The sequence below is a fragment of the Anabrus simplex genome, chromosome 5 (assembly GCF_040414725.1).
Source record: "Anabrus simplex isolate iqAnaSimp1 chromosome 5, ASM4041472v1, whole genome shotgun sequence".
In the NCBI taxonomy this organism is placed as follows: domain Eukaryota; kingdom Metazoa; phylum Arthropoda; class Insecta; order Orthoptera; family Tettigoniidae; genus Anabrus; species Anabrus simplex.
In genome coordinates, this window is record NC_090269.1 from 396,943,552 (window position 1) to 396,963,625 (window position 20,074).

The 20,074-nt window shown below is 38.9% G+C and overlaps 1 long non-coding RNA gene across 1 annotated transcript in view; it reads right to left on the minus strand.

The window, feature by feature from the left end:
* The window catches only part of LOC136874998 (uncharacterized), a 31,267-nt gene extending 14,178 nt beyond the window's left edge, over positions 1 to 17,089 (minus strand). Inside the window, exon 1 of the long non-coding RNA XR_010860335.1 lies at positions 16,886 to 17,089. This is a non-coding gene — a long non-coding RNA (uncharacterized lncRNA). The remainder of the gene's footprint in view (positions 1 to 16,885) is intronic.
* Positions 17,090 to 20,074: the final 2,985 nt, after the last annotated feature.

The following is a 20,074-nucleotide window of genomic DNA, read 5'->3' on the forward strand; positions in this document are numbered from 1 at the left end:
TTTCAATGTGTTAACTTGCTGTAGCAAATTTGTTTTCTTTTAAGCTAGATTAAACCGCAATCTAAGAACATTTTTTTCCAAGAAAAATTTCAGGTTATGGGTTAATCCAAACCCAACTCTTAATTCTTGGTGCTTGAGTGACTGGGTGCTTATTATTTAAATGATAAATCTTAATTAATGTTAGCATAACTGCATCAATTACATAGGTTTAAATGTTTAGCGTGACTATCATGTAGTGCCGTGCGTGAGCAGTGTCTGGATTAATGTGGAATCGCATGTGAGCACTCGATTGTGCATTACATCACAAACCCATATGGCAGTCCACAGAAAGTGACTAGTAAGCCCTGGGTTACATGATTATGAACAAGCAGTAGAACACTAGAAGTTCAAAATACTCTTATATCTTGTTAGTGTAAACACTAAAATAGTTCAATTTTGCAGTTAATATTTACTTCTCTCGATATTATTGTTAATAGCCTGAGGGGAATAAATTAAAATTTTATCAATCATTTTTTACTTAGTATTCCCCATCCGGCTACTCATTCCAGCCACCCGCCTGATAGCGCCAACCCAAAGTAGTTGGAAAAAGACCATAAAGAAGATGAGGAATGTGAACTAAGAATCGTCCTCCATTCTACAGTTTCTATACGAAGGTTCTTGAAACATGTGTGTGAGCGTAAGAAAAGGGACCACTTCTCGGTCAACAGTTCAGGAAATAATTGTAAAAAAACACTCAAGAGAGTAAAATGACAAAATTTTGTTGATACCTATGTACTGCTTAGACCGTCATCTACTCACTACATGAAATTACAAGCCCTCTTACAATAATCACTGATGAAACATGAGGTTTATTTAATAAGAAAAGGGACCACTATTCGCATCGTAAGAAAGGCTTTACACACTTACTCACTTGCGCTCATAGCTGCGCGAGCATAACATACGATGATTCGGATATCTTATGATAAATAAACCCTGGCTGGGCATTTTTAATAAGGGTAAAACGTTTCATAAACATCCTGTCTGCTCCGAACATTTCTGATACCGATGTAGTCTTTCAGTGTATTTCAGTTTATCTATATAAATAAAATTGTAGGGGGTCCGCTGTCTGTAATTTCTTTTGTTTTGCCAATTTTTCAGATATTTATCCATTTTAGGTCAACTCAAGACCGAATCGGTGGTTTTTACGTTTCGTGTCTGTTTGTTTGTCTGTTTGTCTGTCTGTTTGTTTGTCTGTTCCAACATCACGTCGAAACGGCTGGATAGATTTCAACCAAACTTCATATTTAGAGCATACCCATCCCGGGGAAGGTTTCGATATGCATATCATTTTAAAATCTTTGAATAGACGGGGGGTTTATAGGAAAACCAGAATGGTTTTTCCACCATCACGTCGAAACGGCTGGATAGATCTCGACCAAACTTAATATTTAGAGTATACTCATCCCGGGGAAGGTTTTGATATGCATACCATTTTAAAATCTTTGAATATACGGGGGGTTTATAGGAAAACCAGAGTGGTTTTTCCACCATCACGTCGAAACGGCTAGATGGATCTCAACCAAACTTCATATTTAGAGTATACTCATCCCGGGGAAGGTTTTGATATGTATATCATTTTAAAATCTTTGAATATACGGGGGGTTTATAGGAAAACCAGAATGGTTTTTCCACCATCACGTCGAAACGGCTAGATAGATCTCAACCAAACTTCATATTTAGAGTATACTCATCCCGGGGAAGGTTTCGATATGCATGTCATTTTAAAATCTTTGAAAAGACGGGGGGTTTATAGGAAAACCAGAATGGTTTTCCTCCATTGTCTCTTATACTATTGATTTTCTGTAAACTTCGTTCACCGTACGGGAAACGTCTCTTCATTATAAACAACTTTCGTTATGTTCATAATTTACCTTACTCTTCACATGACGGAGAAATTTACAATTGTCCGCTGGTATCATGCTCTGCATTGAGTGACAGACAGACCGACAACGAACCTACAGGTTACCATGGCAAAGTTTCTGACTGCATGCCAGCAGGGAAGTAACGTATTGCCATTTTTCGCATCATGCTTTTAAATTCGTGGTTGTTCCTTGGGTAGAAGACAAGATAGGCGTCAATCGGCCTACCTGCGGGATATTGGCGGAATATCGTTGGTTGTTATAACCGCCCTCGAATAGATTAAGTAATAACACCATTAGTCATCTTATTATTATTTGTTTACCTAGGAATCACTGGACCTAAATTTCTCCTCTGTCACCGCTTTATTATATCCATAACTCACACTAGCATAATTTATTGAGGGGCATTTGATTTTCCAATACATTCACTTGGCATTTACAAATTTGTCGTTATCCGGCTGTCCTCAGTTATAATACATTTTCTATTAGTTTCAACTTTATTAACTGTATTATTTTCTTCCTTAATTACGCCGTATGTACGCGAGTGCTACAAACTACTGGATGTATTTCCACCAAGATTCATATTTAGAATACGCCTGTCCTTGACAGGTTTTAGGGCAAATATTGTTTCTAAATCCCTGAACTGACTGGGGGTTTATACGAAACAGAAACTGGATTTTGCACTTCCACAAAATATACACAACCAACGTTAATTTAAACCTACCTGCCTTGGTAGAAATTAATTTCTAAACCTTTTTTCTCATGTGCATCATTTCGATACGAGGATTAATAAGGGAGATATCATTAACGGACCGTTTTTCTGTACAAGTCCCATCGGACTTAACTCACGAGCGGGTGCGTGTAAAGCGTATTCCTTACAACTGGAAAACTACTGAAGACATTCGAACCAAAATTTATATTTAGCATCCACCTGTCCAAAGGTAGGTATTAAACGTAAATAACATTTCATGTTCCGGAATGGACTGGCGGTTTATAGGGAACCGAAATGGTGATTTTACTCTTCCACAATATATACAGAACAAGACCAACCTGACTGGAAATCGACCAAACGTGATGGAATTCCACCTCTAAACCATTTTTTCATGTGCATTTTTTCGTCAGGAGGATTAATAAGGGAGATACCATGAATGGTCAGTTTTGCAGGTTAAGTCCAGCGGACATAGCCACAAAGGTGTTTTACATGGAGCAGATTACTTATTTATATAAATCAAATCGTAACGACTGTGTGCCACTACACTGACTATTTTGGCGAAATTTTCGTACAGCTTTCCATTAAAGGGGTAATAATGACCATCTGCACAATTTTTTGTTTAGTTTCCTGAAAGTCCTAATTTTTAACCGCCTTGCCCAAAATCCAGATTGCGGCATAATCTGCCAGAAGAAAAAAAGAAGATAATTGAAATTTGACAAAATTATACGTTTTAGCCTGTAACGAACGGAAAACATCCTAGATTATTACATTTTTCACTTTTTATCCCCGAAGAATATCAAAATATGCAGGCAATTTTAATGATGGTGCAGACCTTCGGAAATTCCTATCACATAACAGATTGCACAATCTCCGTTCAATTTGGAATGATCTACAACCTTGGTCTTATGACTTTTTGCCACATCTGTATCCCTTTTACGCTTGATTTTTCTCTATTAATCGATGTTAAGTCAGTTTGGAATTTTCACAAGCATAATTCATACTTTCGATTACTTACATGAAATACAGAATCTTCAAACTCTTCACGAAAATTGGCCCACCCAGTAGCCATATGTGAGCCAAATGCTATGTATGTAGCTGTCACATAATTATCCGAAAAGTAATGTAATGTGAGATAATCTTACAAAAACGTTACCCTGTTCCACGTTTCTAACTCAGTCTGACCCTAGAATAGATGACATATCATAGGACCAGCCATTTAGGGCACTAAATCCGGCGTGTCTTATAGTATAATTCTTTGTCGATATGACGTACGTTTAGTAGCAGTTAATCTGTAAATCAAGGTCTTCAATATTGTAACCACGCATATACTTTCGTATGTCGATCTATATATATTCACTGATGTCGATTTGTAGCGATCGAGAAAGGGTGGGTCTGCTAATGTAATCAGTACCTCCCACACCGACTTTGACTGGCTGTATAAAAGGGCCCTTCTCCAATTCCTGTGTAACTGTCATTAGTAAGGAAGGTCTACAATTGTAATGAATAGTTCGCTTCTCGATTTGACTTGCAGAAGGCAAGTGAGCATGCAGTTTTGTGTAAAACTTCCCTACCCGATTGTGTTTGGCAGAAGGCAAGGTTGCCTGCCATTATAAAGAAATGTCCTCATCTAAAATGTGACTAGCATTAGGCATAGTGGCCTGCTATTTTGATGGAAACTCACCAACTTGGTGTGACTGGCAGTAAGCTGGCTGGCAGTAGGAAAATCGGCCTGACATTATAATGATAACGGCACAACTCAATTTTGAATGGTGGTAGGGAATTTGCCTGCCATTATAATAAAATCTCCTCGACTGTAATCTGTTTGGGAGTAGGAAATGGGGCCTGCCATTGTAACGAACACTCCCAACTTGATTGTGACCGCGCAGTAGGCAATGGGGCCTCCAATTATAATGTAAACTTCCCAACTCGATTGTGAATGGCAGTAGGCAAGTGAGCCTGCCGTTATATCACAAATCCGTAACAAACACTTTACATTGGAAACAACGTATGGGGACATCCCCATGCTCTTTCTCGCATAACGCTAAGAGAGATGCAATTTTAAAACAATCTTATTTACTGCATGTACACTGTTTACTTCGATATTCGAATACAATGTTGAACGCCGTAGCGAAGCACGGGTACATTTGCTAGTTAATTTTAAAATAGATTAGGTTCCAAAATGAGGAGAAATAATTCTCATTATGTCAGGGCCTAGTGATGCAGCAGATGATATTCTGAAAGCTTTAAAACAATATACAGACAGTGACTTGCCGCCAGAACTATTAAATGTTATTTCGGACTACTTCAGTTCACCCTTCGAGTTTGAAAGTGAAAATTCTGGTGAGGATAAGTGATTTTGAGGAAAGTAAACCTTTTGAAATTTCCACAACAGACGAGTTGCAGGAGGATTCTGTTGATGTGGACGAAAGTGTTCTACGTGATGTTCCCAAAGTTCAAACAGCCTCCGAATTACGGAGGAGGTTAAAGTATTTGTAAAGAAGGGTTGTTGCTGTAAAAGAAATTGCATTGGTCTTTTTCCCGAAAGCTTCATTCATTCTTCAAGAACAGACTGTCAGGAACTGGATTACAATTGTGGAGAACATGTCAGTCACCACCACGTATTAATGAAGTGTGTGATGAATGCTTTAGTACGAAACCAGCCAATGACGACAGCTACTAAGAGAAAAAATTATGACAGGAAAGAAACTTACACAGTTTATCACTTCAGAGGACAGGTGTGTCAGTCGTTCTTTCAATTTGTATTCACTTGGCTCTAAGAGGTTAAAAAATTTAAAGGAACAATCCAAGAAAGAAGGGGTGCAGCCTAAAATTCACCAAAACGTATAAAAGACTTCTCAAATAAAATCTATTCCTTTTGATAATCGTAAACATGCTGTCGACTTTATGAATAACAGTGAACTAAATGCACTTGTCATGCCAGGCCAGATCGCTGCAAAACGAAGAAGTGATCTCATGCTTCTCCCAACCAGCATCTCTAAGAAGTACGTTCACACATTATACTCTGACAGTTGTAAATCATTAGAGAGAATTCCTGTCACTCTCCTCCTGGTATTCCAACCTGGCGTACATTTTGCACTAACATAGTAGATCAGAAAGCCAAGACTGATCTTTGTATGACTTGTAGAAGCAATCAAACTCTAATAGGGAAACTGTCAATTATGGATGAGGAGGAAAAAAGAAATTTGAAGGAGAAGGCTATATACAACATTTTAATCACGCTCAAGCAGAGCGGACTGCTTATAAAAACACCACAGACAATTGCAGACAAAGGATTAGACAACTAGAAACTCCTTAGTCTCTTGGGCCACACAGCTGTAACACATACAAAGGCACAATGCATTATAGTTTTGATTTTGCCCAACAGCTGCACTTACCATGCGATCCACAACAAGTTGGATCCATTTTCTTTCTTACAGGCTACAAAGTGGGTCTCTTTGACGTAGCGTGTGAACCACTTAAAAAATTTGTTTTGTACATTATTCCAGAAGCTTGTATTGAGGATAAAGGAGTAAATACTGTCTTATCCCTTATACATCACTTCTTGGTAAATTTATCAGTAGGTGAGGGGCATTTAGAATTCCATGCTGATAACTGTGTTAGGCAAAATAAGAACATCTTAAGGAGATACCTCATGTGGAGAGTTATGACAGGAAAGAACAGTAGTTGCAAAATTTTATTTTTGCCAGTGGGACACACAAAATTTCATCTTGATTTGTATTTTGGTTGTTTCAAGAGAGTATTCCAGAAAAATGAAAGTGAAGTTATTGAAGATGTAATTAATATCGTCCGTAAAATTTGGCAGGTTTCTAGCTCTATTATTCCTGTCACTGTTGGCACAGAATCCGGAAATGTATTATGACTGGCAAAACAAGTTCCGTGCTGGAATGAAAAACATTCCACAAGTAACCCAGATACATCACTTTGGGTATATGAAAGAGCACCCTGGTGTAGCACTGACAAAGAAATCCTACCCTACACCATGCTTCCAGAAAATCCACCGCCTGACTTCAGTGACCATCCGCAAGTCACCAAATCTCAAGGAGTTAGCATTGATAGACAAATGTATCTCCATGAAAAAATCAGACCCTTGGTATCAGAAGATAAGAAAGATATACTATGTCCTGATGTAACATCTTTCCCTGCTCCAACAACGCCACCACCAACCACCTCAAATGAAAATCTTATGGAGCTGGCGTCTGTTTCTCCTCCTCTGCCAATAATTACACCATCACCTTCAAAATGTGTAACCCCTAAAAAAACAAGTAAGGCTCAGAAGGGAAAACCACCAACTCCGAGAAAATTCTCACCCAACTGTAGCTACTGTAGAAAAGTAGAACATTGGGACCAGATGGTGAATGTGTCAATTGAAAGCACTAGAGATCACAAAAAAACTCAAAACACAGGATTATACTGCAAGCCGTGGATGGATCCGAAACTTTTATCAGAGAAAGGGATTGTGCATTCGGAGACGTATGTCTATTTCACAACGTCTCCCTGGGGCGTATGAAGAAAAATTAACTGCCTTTCAGCGTCATATTATTCATTTGAGGAAGCAAAATTCATATTTGCTGTCGCAAATTGGGAATGCTGACCAGACACCTGTCTATTCTGAAATACCGTTGGAAAATACAGTGGATACAAAGGGTTCTAAAAGTGTAACCAGCAGAACAGGTGGTAACGAAAAGCAATGATGCATGGTAATGTTGTGCATATTAGTGGATGGAACCAAAGTCCCTCCATATATGGTTCTGAAAAGGATAACACTTCCGAAAGGAAACTTGCCGTCCGGGGTTATTGTTAGAACACATGAGTCCGGCTGGATGGACAGTGCGTTAGTTGAGGACTGGGTGAAGTGCATTTGGCAACGCCACCTGGGAGCTTTGTTACAAAAACGAAACATACTTGTGTTGGACAGTTACCGAGGACATACAACCGATGCCGTAAAATATATGAGAAGGAAAGGAAAAACCGATCTTGCGATAATTCCCGGAGGACTCACTTCTATTCTACAGCCATTTAATGTGTGCGTGAACTGGCCTTTCAAAACTGCAATGAAACAGTTGTACACTGAATGGATGTTTGATGGTGATCACGCGTTAACACCAACCGGACGAGTGAAGAGGCCTGCAGTGGGACAAATATGCAGCTGGATCAAGACCACATGGGCGCGCATTCCCAACGTTCTAGTGTCCGAAAGCTTTAAGAAATGTGGAATTTCAAATTCAGTGAAAGGTAGTGGGACGCAGTGACAACTATTTGTGGAAAAGATGCCAGTGAGGAAAGTTCCTATGGTGAAACTTCAGATGACGACTGTGAATTGTGAATGATCCGAGTATTGGACTGATTTTATTTATGATTTTTGTGATGATTTTATTAATTGTAAGCGGTTTGAATTCATATTTGTGGTATATTTGAAGAAAAATCAATAGGTATGTATTTGATTTTTTTTTCCATATTTTGCCATCTCAAATTTAGGGTGCGGGTCTTATTTGGTGGCGGGTGGTATTCGGGATTATACGGTAAATAGGAACACGGCACCTGGAATTGATGACATTCCCTCGGAATTACTGACTGCCTTGGAAGGAACCAGCATGTAGAGGTTATTCCATCTAGTGTGTAAGATGTATGAGAGAGGAGAAGAGCCATGCGATTTTCGGCAGAATGTTGTTATACCTATTCCCAAGAAAGCCAGTGCTGACAAGTGTGAAAGCTACTGCACCGTTAGCTTAGTATTTCATGCCAGCAAAATTTTAACACGTATTATTTACAGAAGAATGGAAAGACAAGTTGAAGCTGAGTTGGGAGAAGATCAATTTGGTTCCAGAAGAAATGTAGGAATACGTGAAGCAATCCTAACTTTACGTCTGATCTTAGAGGACCGAATTAAGAAGGACAAGCCCATGTACATGGTGTTTGTAGATCTAGAAAAGGCATATGACAATGTTGGTTGTACCAAACTATTTAAGGTTCTGAAGGTGATTGTAATCAGATACCAAGAACGAAGACCTATCTACAATCTTTATAAAAATTAGTCTGCAGTGATAAGAATCGAGGGCTTTGAAAAAGCAGCAGCAATCCAGAAAGGAGTGAGGCCAGGCTGCAGTCTGACCGCCCTTCTTTTCAGTGTTTACATAGAACAGGCAGTAAAGGAAATCAAAGAGGAATTTGGAAAGGGAATCACAATCCAGGGAGAGGAAATCAAAACCTTGAGATTTGCTGATGATATTGTTATTTTATCTGAGACTGCAGAAGATCTCGAGAAATTGCTGAATGGTATGGACGAAATCTTAGGTAAGGAGTACAAGATGAAAATAAATTTAACAAAAGTAATGGAGTGCAGTTGAACGAAGGCAGGTGATGCAGGTAATATTAGATTAGGAAATGAAGTCTTAAAGGAAGTAGATGAATACTGTTACTTGGATAGTAAAAAATACTAATGATGGCAGAAGTAAGGAGGACATAAAATGCAGACTAGCACGAGCAAGGAAGAGCCTTCTTACGAAAAGAAATTTACTCACTTCAAACATTAATATAGGAATTAGAAAGATGTTTCTGAAGACTTTCATCTGGAGCGTGGCATTGTACGGAAGTGAAACATGGACGATAACTAGCTCAGAAAGAAAGAGAATGGATGTTTTAGAAATGTTGTGTTACAGAAAATTGCTGAAGGTGAGATGGATAGACTGAATCATGAATGAAGAGATACTCAATAGAATTGGTGAGAGGAGATCGATTTGGCTAAATTTGAAGAGAGGAAGTGATAGAATGATAGGACACATCTTATGACACCCAGAACTTATTCAGTTGGTGTTTGAAGGAAGTATAGGCGGTAAGAACGGTAGGGGTAGGCCAAGGTATGAATATGACAAGCAAATTAGAGCAGATGTAGAATGCAATAGTCACATAGAAACGAAATGGTTAGCAAAGGATAGGGTGGCATGGAGGGCTGCATGAAACCAGTCTATGGACTGATGACTCAAACAACAACAAGAAGTATTTTTTTAAAGAAAGATTAAAATTCCTATTTGGATTTTTCAATACTCAATGAGTCTACAGTCTGGAAAGATAACTTTTTCTTCCTAATTGTTTAACAGCATAAACCCAAGGTATGAGGCAATGCAGGGTTTGGAAAGAGCTGGAACTAAGAAGGGAACAGCTATGACCCATCCATTTGCCTAGTGTGAGGAGAGAAAAAGAAAAATCTTCACGTTTGAATCAAGTATCATCGGAATGAACGTTTACAACTACATGACCTATCCTCTAGGTGATAACTTCTATGAAAGGAAATTCACTCACCTCAAGCATAGATAAATGAAAAGAAATATCTTCTGAAGACACTGTATGGAAATAAAACTTGGATGTTCATTGGTCATGAAAGCAGGACAACCTTCTTTCCAATGAAGGTTTAATAAGAAATCTTAAGTTAAAATTGGTGGATCAGGATCATAATGACAAACTGAAAAAATGAGGCGTCCAGATGCAAAATGCAGTAAATCCACTTTTGCTCGAAAATGAGTTGTTGCCACCATTTTGTTCTCTATGCTGTCGTCTGTTGATTAGACCCTTAAAACTCAAGCAAACCAGCTTCCATCTGCTTTAAATCGCACCCCAAAAACAGCCTACAGATGCAAAAGTGTGTGTATCCACATGTGTTTGCAAAGCAAAACTGAGTGAATCCATTTTCATCATAAAGAAGCAGAACTTGGTGTATCCTGACCAAGCGCCATTACTTAAGGTGGTTTGCAGGTGCAAAACTTGCTTAACACACACTGTGTCCTGCATTTGAATAATGCTATTTTACAGGTTTTTTTTCCTCCATGGATGTTAGTTCTGAGCTTGTGCACAAAGATAAGGCAAAAGCTTCTTATGATGAACTGAAAGCTGAGGACAATGGTGAAATAACCTTCATGTTTGATTGCCAGAAAAATCTTACATTGCCTAAGTTGCAAGATCAAAGTGCTTATTATACACGCCAAATGTATGTGTACAATTTTACAATCTGCCAAGGCCCATTAGATGCACGGAAAAACCAGGGAAATGCATTTATTTACACTTGGAAAGAAACCGATTTTTCAAAGGGATCTAATGAAATTGTGTCCTGTGTGCATCACAGGTTAATATCAACAGATTTGAATGACATCCACACCATCCGCCTGATGTCAGAAAGCTGTGGAGGGCAAAACAAGAACAAGACAATGCTGGGTATGCTGTGCTTTTGGCTAACACAAGAGGCTCCTGTCAGTGTGAAACGGGTGAAGATCTTCTATCCAATGGTTGGACATTTTTTTTTTTTTTTTTTGCTAGGGGCTTTACGTCGCACCGACACAGATAGGTCTTATGGCGACGATGGGATAGGAAAGGCCTAGGAGTTGGAAGGAAGCGGCCGTGGCCTTAATTAAGGTACAGCCCCAGCATTTGCCTGGTGTGAAAATGGGAAACCACGGAAAACCATTTTCAGGGCTGCCGATAGTGGGATTCGAACCTACTATCTCCCGGATGCAAGCTCACAGCCGCGCGCCTCTACGCGCACGGCCAACTCGCCCGGTGGACATTCTTTTCTACCACCAGATAGAATATTTGTTCAAACAGAAAAAGTTCTCAGGTCGAAAGTTAGTCATATCACCGAGTGAGTACCATGAAGTATTCAAGGATGACGGAATAGTTTTCCAGCTGGGAGCAGATGTCGTCAATCGGTGTTGGAAAGATGCAGTTGCTGATGTCGTCAAGCCCTGTGGTCAGTGGCACTCTGTAAAAAGGGTTGTCATCACCAGGAGTAAACACGGAAACGTACTAGTGAGAGGTGAAGTGGCCTACAGGATGGACGCTGGTGAAGGGAGAGGGATATGCAGACGTGCAAAGCCTACTCGTCTATGAAGCCGAATGTTATCCATATTGGAAGAGCCTTAAAGGAAGTGAAAGTTAGGAACATTGATTTTCTGCTTAGAAAGCATTTTGGGGAGACTTGGGAAGAAAACGAAGATCTTGTTTTCTATAAGAATCTGATGGATTCTCAAACAGCTGTGAACAATGCAGAGAAGGACTCAGTTTGAAATTCATCCAGAAGACAATGAGTTGCCTGTGTAATTTCGATGGAACAGGAAGGGACTTGCAAGTTTGCGGCCTTTTTACTTCTTGCAGACTTTCATTTGATGTCGTATACTATGCAATAACACTTACTTGTAGTCAATAAATAGTTTCTTTTGTCATTTGAACAAGCATTAGGGCATCTTCTTTCCAATTACGTTGTGATAATATCTCTACAGAAGCCAACCTACCTAGATCCATGAAAACAGGAGCAAAACTCGGCGAATCCAAACAATTTTAGGTAATAACTAAAAAAATAAAACCCCATATTTTAAAGACTGTCATAAAATAGTCCGTAAGTGAATATAAATCTACAGTGAAAAGGAATTTTGCATATCTGCGAGCCAAAGGAAGTAAGACGTCTTTCGTGTTTCCTGAAAAAAAATGTTTTGGTGCACTCACAGCATTTTGCTTCTGGACGCCTCAAATATAAATATGATAAATAAGATGAGAAGAGAATGGTTTTACAAAATTTGATCAGGGTAAGAGAGAGTTTGACAGAGTACCTCTGAGGAAGGCCAGACCCTTGAATGTGAGAGGAGCTGGGTGGCGTAAACGAACAAAGAACATTTTTATTTGTGTGAAGAACAGCTTGGTAAGATCGAGGCATGGATGCTATAATTTACAGCAAAACCAGCCCAAGTTGAGGTGCCATGAAGGATCTGAGTCAAAGGAATGATTACTATAATAACAATATGCTAGTGAATACTACCATACAGACCAAATACATTAAAATGTGGGGAAAACAGAAATATACACATCACAAGGAAATACACATTTGCTGATGGGTTGTCTGAAAATTTTAATCATTACGAACTCACAATGCACATATGACAATCAGTAAAGTGATGGTAGTTTGTGCGCACAGTGAAGTTGAAACAACAGCCACTGAATGTTGCATTGATTGTCGTGAGCAAAAGTTTGAACAGAAAGCTTTTGTAAACACAACCTTCAGTGTCCATTGTATAAATTCAGGGTGTGCACAAACAACCATTACTTCATTGATTGTCCATTCAAAATTCTTAGGATTCAGGGGATTTTTAAAAAAATAAATAAAATAAACTGTTGATTATGTCATTCCTGACATTCCCAGGGTTTTCGGGGGTTCCTTCCAGGCTGTGCATTTCTATTCCAATCTCTCTACGGACTACTGCTTCTAAACCACCTTGTGTACAGTAGGCCTAAAATGATTATTAGTATGGTACTTAAGAGAACTGAAGAAAATCGAACAGTGATATATGATCACATACACCTAAATAAAGTCTAACCCGTTAAGGGCTTGCTGAATGTTGAATGTTTATGACAATAATTCTTTACAAGAATTTTTTTTATAATGGTCTACCTATTCAATACAAATTAAGACTATCCACTTAAATCTAAATGGTATATATACCTATTAAAGCACGTTTTGACCTTCATTCGGCCATCTTCAGTCATAAAAATTATCTTTAAAATTGATCAAATATATTTAACCAGAGAAATGATGAAATGAAATTTTGAAAACATTAACACATTAAAATTATTTTAAAAACAACATGCTGTGTCTTTCTTTGCCTTGAGTATCTATTCTTAATCATAAGGATCAACAGTGACAGTGTGAAGGTCACATAATATAAATAAGAAATTTAAACCGACTTATGTCCATTGTCCCAACAATTTTTCTTAACTTGTAGGATGTATGGTTAGCAAGCCACTCCATTTCCCACATGTTACAACAGCTAAGCATATAATATGAAAGCAAATACACCTTGCAGAACTTAGGTAGTTCACTGTTACAACCCTTTTACTACCTAGCCTTCAAATTTATTTATATTTTTTGCTAGTGGCTTTACATCGCACCGACACAGATAGGTCTTATGGCAACAATGGGATAGGAAAGTCCTAGGAGTTGGAAGGAAACAGCTGTGGCCTTAATTAATTTGTCTGGTGTGAAAATGGGAAACCACAGAAAACCATCTTCAGGGCTGCCGACAGCGGGATTCGAACCCACTATCTCCCAGATGCAAGCTCACAGCCACACACCCCTAACCGCATGGCCAACTTGCCCGGTAGCCTTCAAATTTACTGTCCTGAAAGTCACATGTGCTAACATCACACAACCAAGCTGCAAAGTCATTATGTGTGGCACAAAATGAGAATCAATGGACTAATAGCGGCCGTGGTTCTTTTAAAAAGGCAATAAGAGGGTTATTGGCATCCTGAGAAAACTGTAAAATGGAGATAACATTTCTTTTAAATATGACCGGGCTGGGCTGAGTGGCTCATACGGTTGAGGCGCCGGCCTTCTGACCCCAACTTGGCAGGTTCAATCCTAGCTCAGTCCGGTGGTATTTGAAGGCGCTCAAATATGTCAGTCTGGCGTCGGTAGATCAACCGGCACGTAAAAGAACTCCTGCAGGACTAAATTCTGGTACCTTGGCATCTCCGAAAAACGTAAAAGAGTAGTTAGTGGGGCGTTAAGCCAATAACATCACTAAATATGATTAGCTTTACATCACATTATCTACTTTTATGGATTTCGGAGATGTCCTTTTTACACAACTTGCTTTATGCCTCACCGACACAGATAGGTCCTATGGCGACAACGGGATAGGAAAAGGCTATGAGTGGGAAGGAAGCGGCTGTGGCCTTAATTAAGGTACAGCCCCAGCATTTGCTAGGCGCGAAAATGAGAAACCACGGAAACCCATCTTCAGGGCTGCCAACAGTAGGGTTTGAAGCAACCATCTCCCGGATGCAAGCTTGGAGATGGCAAAAAGCCAAAATTTTATCCTGCAGAAGTTCTTTCACATATTGGTAACTCTACCGACACAAGGTGTAGCATCTAGCACCTTGCCTACCGGTCCCTTAGTAAACTAGTAACAGAGCCTCGCTAAATGGAGACTGAGGAATATTCGACCCTTCAAAATTTGAATCAGTCATTATTTAAAAAAAGGGTCATAAGCAGCAAGAAAATAAAGGCTTCTCTAAACCTAATATTCCATAAATACGAAGTATCAAAAACTAATGAACATTTAAACATAGATGTGACTGAATATCAATCTTACACCCTGAAGCTAGTGAACAATGCTCAGGACCAAGCGAGCTGGTTGTGCAGTTAGGGGCGCAAAGTTGTCAGCTTGCGTTCGGGAGATAGAGGGTTCGAACCACACTGTTACCAGCCCTGAAGATAGTTTCCCATTTTCACATGAGGCAAATGCAGGGGCTGTACCTTAATTAAGGTCATGGCCACTTCCTTCCTTTTCCTATCACATCATTGCCATAAAACCTATCTGTGGAGGTGCAATGTAGAGCCTATTTTAAAAAAACAAAACACAACTCTCCAGAAAAACTTCTAGTGGGCCAAATGGAAGCATCTATAGCATCAGTAATATACATCTAATTGCTGACTACACTACCACAGAAGTATTTCACTTACAGCCACATTCAACATTTGGCGTTAAGTTATGCACTAAAAATTTGGATTACAACTGGCTATAAAACTCTTATCAGATTTTACACTTCTTTTAGATGTTTATTATTGTTTAGTGGGGCCTAACTGTTATTAATCTCACCTCTAGTAGAATTAGGTATTGATAGCTTAAATATGACATTTTATGTAGGGCCTACCCTAGCTGCACAGAATGAAACTTTCATTTCGAATCTACATTCCAAGGATTCAGTGGGTAGGCCAGGAATCAACTTGGTGACAAATGCCCAATCAACTTCATTATGCTGAATAATTTTCAAAATAATAAGCATGGATGGTTTTCCTGAACCATACGCCATACTATATTTGTTTAGAAAGGAAATGATAATGGCCTGATAAAAATATTGTAACACAAGGAAGTAGAGCCGAGAAATTTTTACAGTACGGTAATGGATTTCTTTATGGAGGCAAACTACAAGGGACCTGTAGCCTATAAACATGAGGGCAAAACATGACGGCTTCAGTTCCTGCAAGCAAGATGGAAGCCAGCAGTCAATCACACTCTCCACAGTTAACGAGTTCTAAGTGATCCTCGTTAGGTGTGGAGAGGTTACCAAACCACTTTCTTCCATACTCTCTCCAGTTTTTACCCTATCTTCGTGTCGAGTGCAGTAGCCAATTTGGCAACTCAGGCTACAGTAAATGTAGTAAATCCTATAAGCCGCTAACAGACATCAGGCTGCCGCTGGAGAGTAGTGGTGTGAGGCGAGGTCGTCATGTTTTGTCCCCAAGTATACAACGATCAGTAGTAGCATCCTGCAAACAAAGCTCTCAGGGTGGGCACAGAATATGACGTCACTAGAGGAATTAAATAGAAGTTTTAGTCTGTTAATGTGATATTTACATAAACCAGAACAGAGGCACTATGGGATTTCTGAAGATTTAGTTTCCCCCAATCACATTCATTTCAGTGGAACTCCATAATCATTCACTTTCATGACTTCCATCGAATGATCAACCACTACAATGAATTATGAGCCTGTCTACTGGTTTTAAATGTGCTACATACATGCAAGCTATATAATTCCAATAGGCCTAATCTGTTACAATCAAAAGTTGGAAGTTCGGTAAATGACTCCTAAACAACTGAACTTGGAAGGAAAAGCTTGTACCTGGTCTACTGAAATTCTTATGACTAAATACCTAAACATCTCATATTCTAGTGATAAATACAACTCCATAAACCAAGATTCTGATTGAATAAAATAACATGTAAGAGAATAACCCAAAGATAAACAGGTACATAACCTTGCAAGTTCAGCATCAAGCTTAGCCTGCTTCGATGGAGACTACTGAAATAATCAGATTAAGAGGTATCTATACCAGACGGTTATACTTCTCCAATGGTTTTAAATTATCATTCAACAAAAATTAGCACAGGCCATTAGATTCTTTTGTCACAATGCTATTTAGTACTTTCTTTTCTCATCGAGGAAACACTATTACACCAAACGAGCTTGGGTAACAGTACACTTCCTCCTTAATAAGTCAGCAAATACTACAAAGCACTGACCGAAGTAGAATGACTTACTCTAGTAAAATATTACATAATACTAACAGTGAAACATCAAAGTAGACATACTCCCTCTCCACCTTATCGCACATTTCTGCACTGGTCGATACGAACACAAAAAAGGATCTCAACTAACTGGTTAGCATAGCATCCCATTCCTCTTCAATAAAACGCGAAAAATTACTCACAACGAAAGGGAGTGTTCTAATATCTTGACTGAACCATGAAGAAATAATCTTCTTTGTCTTATATTCCACTCAAATATGCTCAATGAACATTTTCACGCCTTTTCCATTCGATACCGGCAAGATAAGAACCATAAGTCCAAAATTTCCTTTAATTTCCTTCCCGATGCTATCCAACGATCCTCGCTCAGCACATTCCCCACATGCGGAACTCATGGATCAAAGTCAAAGAGTACTAGGACGAGATCCAAGAAATAGTATCGTATTTTCCCATGCATACTCTTTGAAAATATTTACCGGTAGTTACTAATAAGACTAAATCCCGCCAACTCTACAATTTACTCATGCAGTAAGGTTTAATAAAATTTACAATATTGTATATATATTCACGTCTTTGTCTATCTACAACAGAGAGGAACAAACAAAAACTAAACAATTGATATTGTTGTGCATATCCAGTAATTTTATTAAACTGATAGCCGAAAGCAGTTGGAGTAATCTTCCGTGAGAGGTCGATTAGTACGTTTTACCAGTGGCGGTTTCTGGTATAGCGCAACGTAGCAATGAACCTCCAGTTTATATCAAATTGTACTTAACTACGGTACCCAATTTTCACAACTCCCTTGTCAATCTCGAAGCCTTTGCTAAGCCCATCTATCTGTAATATACTCGTACTGACTTTCGATTCAAGCGAGCCGCTCAAAGTCCTGGCTGGATACTTGTCTTAAACGCACCCCCATTCAAAGACCACATCCGACCTTGGTGAGGGGTGTGATGAGGTGCGGGGAGATGCCAGCCAACACATAGACAAGACCAGAATATCGCAGAAACGGATACCTGTGGTTTACGCATGCGCAGTCTTCGTAATCGCAAGTCGTGTTGTTGGGGTTAGCAAACTAGTACATGCCTGTCTTCTGTTATCCTTACAGATATTTAACTACGGCAGCAGATAATAGTACACTTAGTTAACACTAGTGTTGGAAAGCGTCATTACTACCAAAATTCACATTAAATTGCCAAATTCCGATTGATATTTTGTCTCAAATATATCAATACTTACTAAACATCTATTCATTAACTACCGGGTATCTTTGGAGTAATTACTTTTTGGAGAGAAATTTAAATTAAAAGTCATTGAAGCAAAGTTAAAGGGAAGATAATACCAATGAAAATGCTAATTCCCTATCCCACAAGAGTTCGTAAATTTCAGTTACCAACGTTGTCAACAGTGCGAACACACATCCCTAAAGTTTCCTCCTGTTTTTCAAATGTGATACTAGTGTTTACAAAACTTTAAAGTGTTTATCATAATTCATTATATTATTGTGCGGTGTGCAAGCGTGTCAGCGTACTACGGTGCCGTACAGAAAACTTAATTTTTAGGATATAAAGAAGTTACAATCTTTTTCCGTGTGTGTCTTTGTACATTTTGGTTGCGTCCACAATCTTTGTGCCCGGGAAAGGTAAAGACCTTCAAAACGAGTATGAACAGTGTAAAGATACTTAGTAAGCCAAACTTTTCTTTTCTCTCTCCTGAGCGCAAACTTAAGATTATGAACGCCGGTCGCACACTGCCTGACTTTGATATAACGAAGCAAACTAAAAGTAAAGAAATTGTGCGTAAATTCAGAATGGATATATGCAAAAGAACCGACTAACCAAGTGGATCTGTGGGTACGAAATTACTAACAGGATGTGTTTTGTTTTCCCTGTTTATGTTTCGTGAGTAATGAAAGCGAAGGGACTTGGACGAAAATTGGAGTGGTAGTGTATTTAGGGGAGGGGGCACAAGAAATCTTTCTTCTGTTGAACCCCCAGTGACGAAAGTCACGCGCCGCCACTGTGTTTTACTACAAAATATCCTAACTAATATAAAAATCTAAATGTTGTTCTGTTCGACTGCCAGTCTCTCTTTCATTCTCTCCTTCTTTTTTTTTCACGTAGACATTTTTAGACCGACTTCTTCTACTACTACCACCACCGTTTTTCCCACATTTTTGTAGTCACGGGTGTGAACTGTGTCGTACATGTGGATTTGGCCCTGTTTTATCACCGGATACCCTTCCTGATGCCAACCCGATATGGAGTAACGTAACTGGGCGTTTCTGTGGTGATTGCATTGTCTGAACATGCAGAGGAGAGTGTTGGGACAAACACGAAAACACAGTCCCCGAGCCAGAAGAATGAATCAGACGTGATTAAAACCCCAACCTGGCCAGGCGTTGAACTCAGGACCCTCTGAAACGAAGGCATCAGCACTGACCTTTCAGCCAAGAAGTTGGACATAAACTTCTAAACCAACGGGGATCAAATTTGTCAAGCTTTTAGCTGGTATCTCTACGATAACAATGTCTTTTACGGGACAATGCAGTTGAAGAAAATGAGATGCAAGTAGAGAAAAAAGCGTGCCTGGGACTCTCAAATGTTAATACGCTGCCCAAATGGTTAGTCCTATTCACAAATGGAGCATACCACGTATTCTTACAAGTCAATTTCCTACAAAAAGTGTATAATGCATTCTCTTTCCACCTCCCAACCCAACAGTATTCCAGGAAAAAATTTCTTTTCTCTGCTTAGGTCCATTATTTAACCGCAGTGGCAGCTCGTGAAAAAATCGTGCTTAAAAAAACGCTAAATACGTTGTTTTCAATCTGAATATTGCCATGATGAACAACTCATAAGTTACTTCAAACACGTTAAAATAATAATAATAATAATAATAATAATAATAATAATAATAATAATAATAATAATAATAATAATAATAATAATAATAATAATTTTAACAGCTTTTCTCACAATTGATAACACATAACAAACAAAAACAACATTAATTTGGAAGAGACGAATACTTCGACAATTGTATACGAGATAAATAATTCATTCCAGAAATATTGTATTTACTCAAATAATGGCGAAATACGAAGTCCATACGGTGATCTTTCTTGCTGCACAACTTGCCAATCACCTTTTGGTTGAAGTTCTTTATTTCCGACGTAAGCTTTTTCTCGATTGATAGCATCGCTAATACATTCAACCGTTCCTGCCACATAGTATTTCGAAGGAACATTCTAATCCTTTTAAGACTCCAAAAGCATCTTTCCGGTGCGGAAGTTGTCATTGGAATCGTAATCAAAATCCTGAGCAATTCTATTATTTGGGCGAAGGTATCTTGCAGTTTGTTCTTCAGGA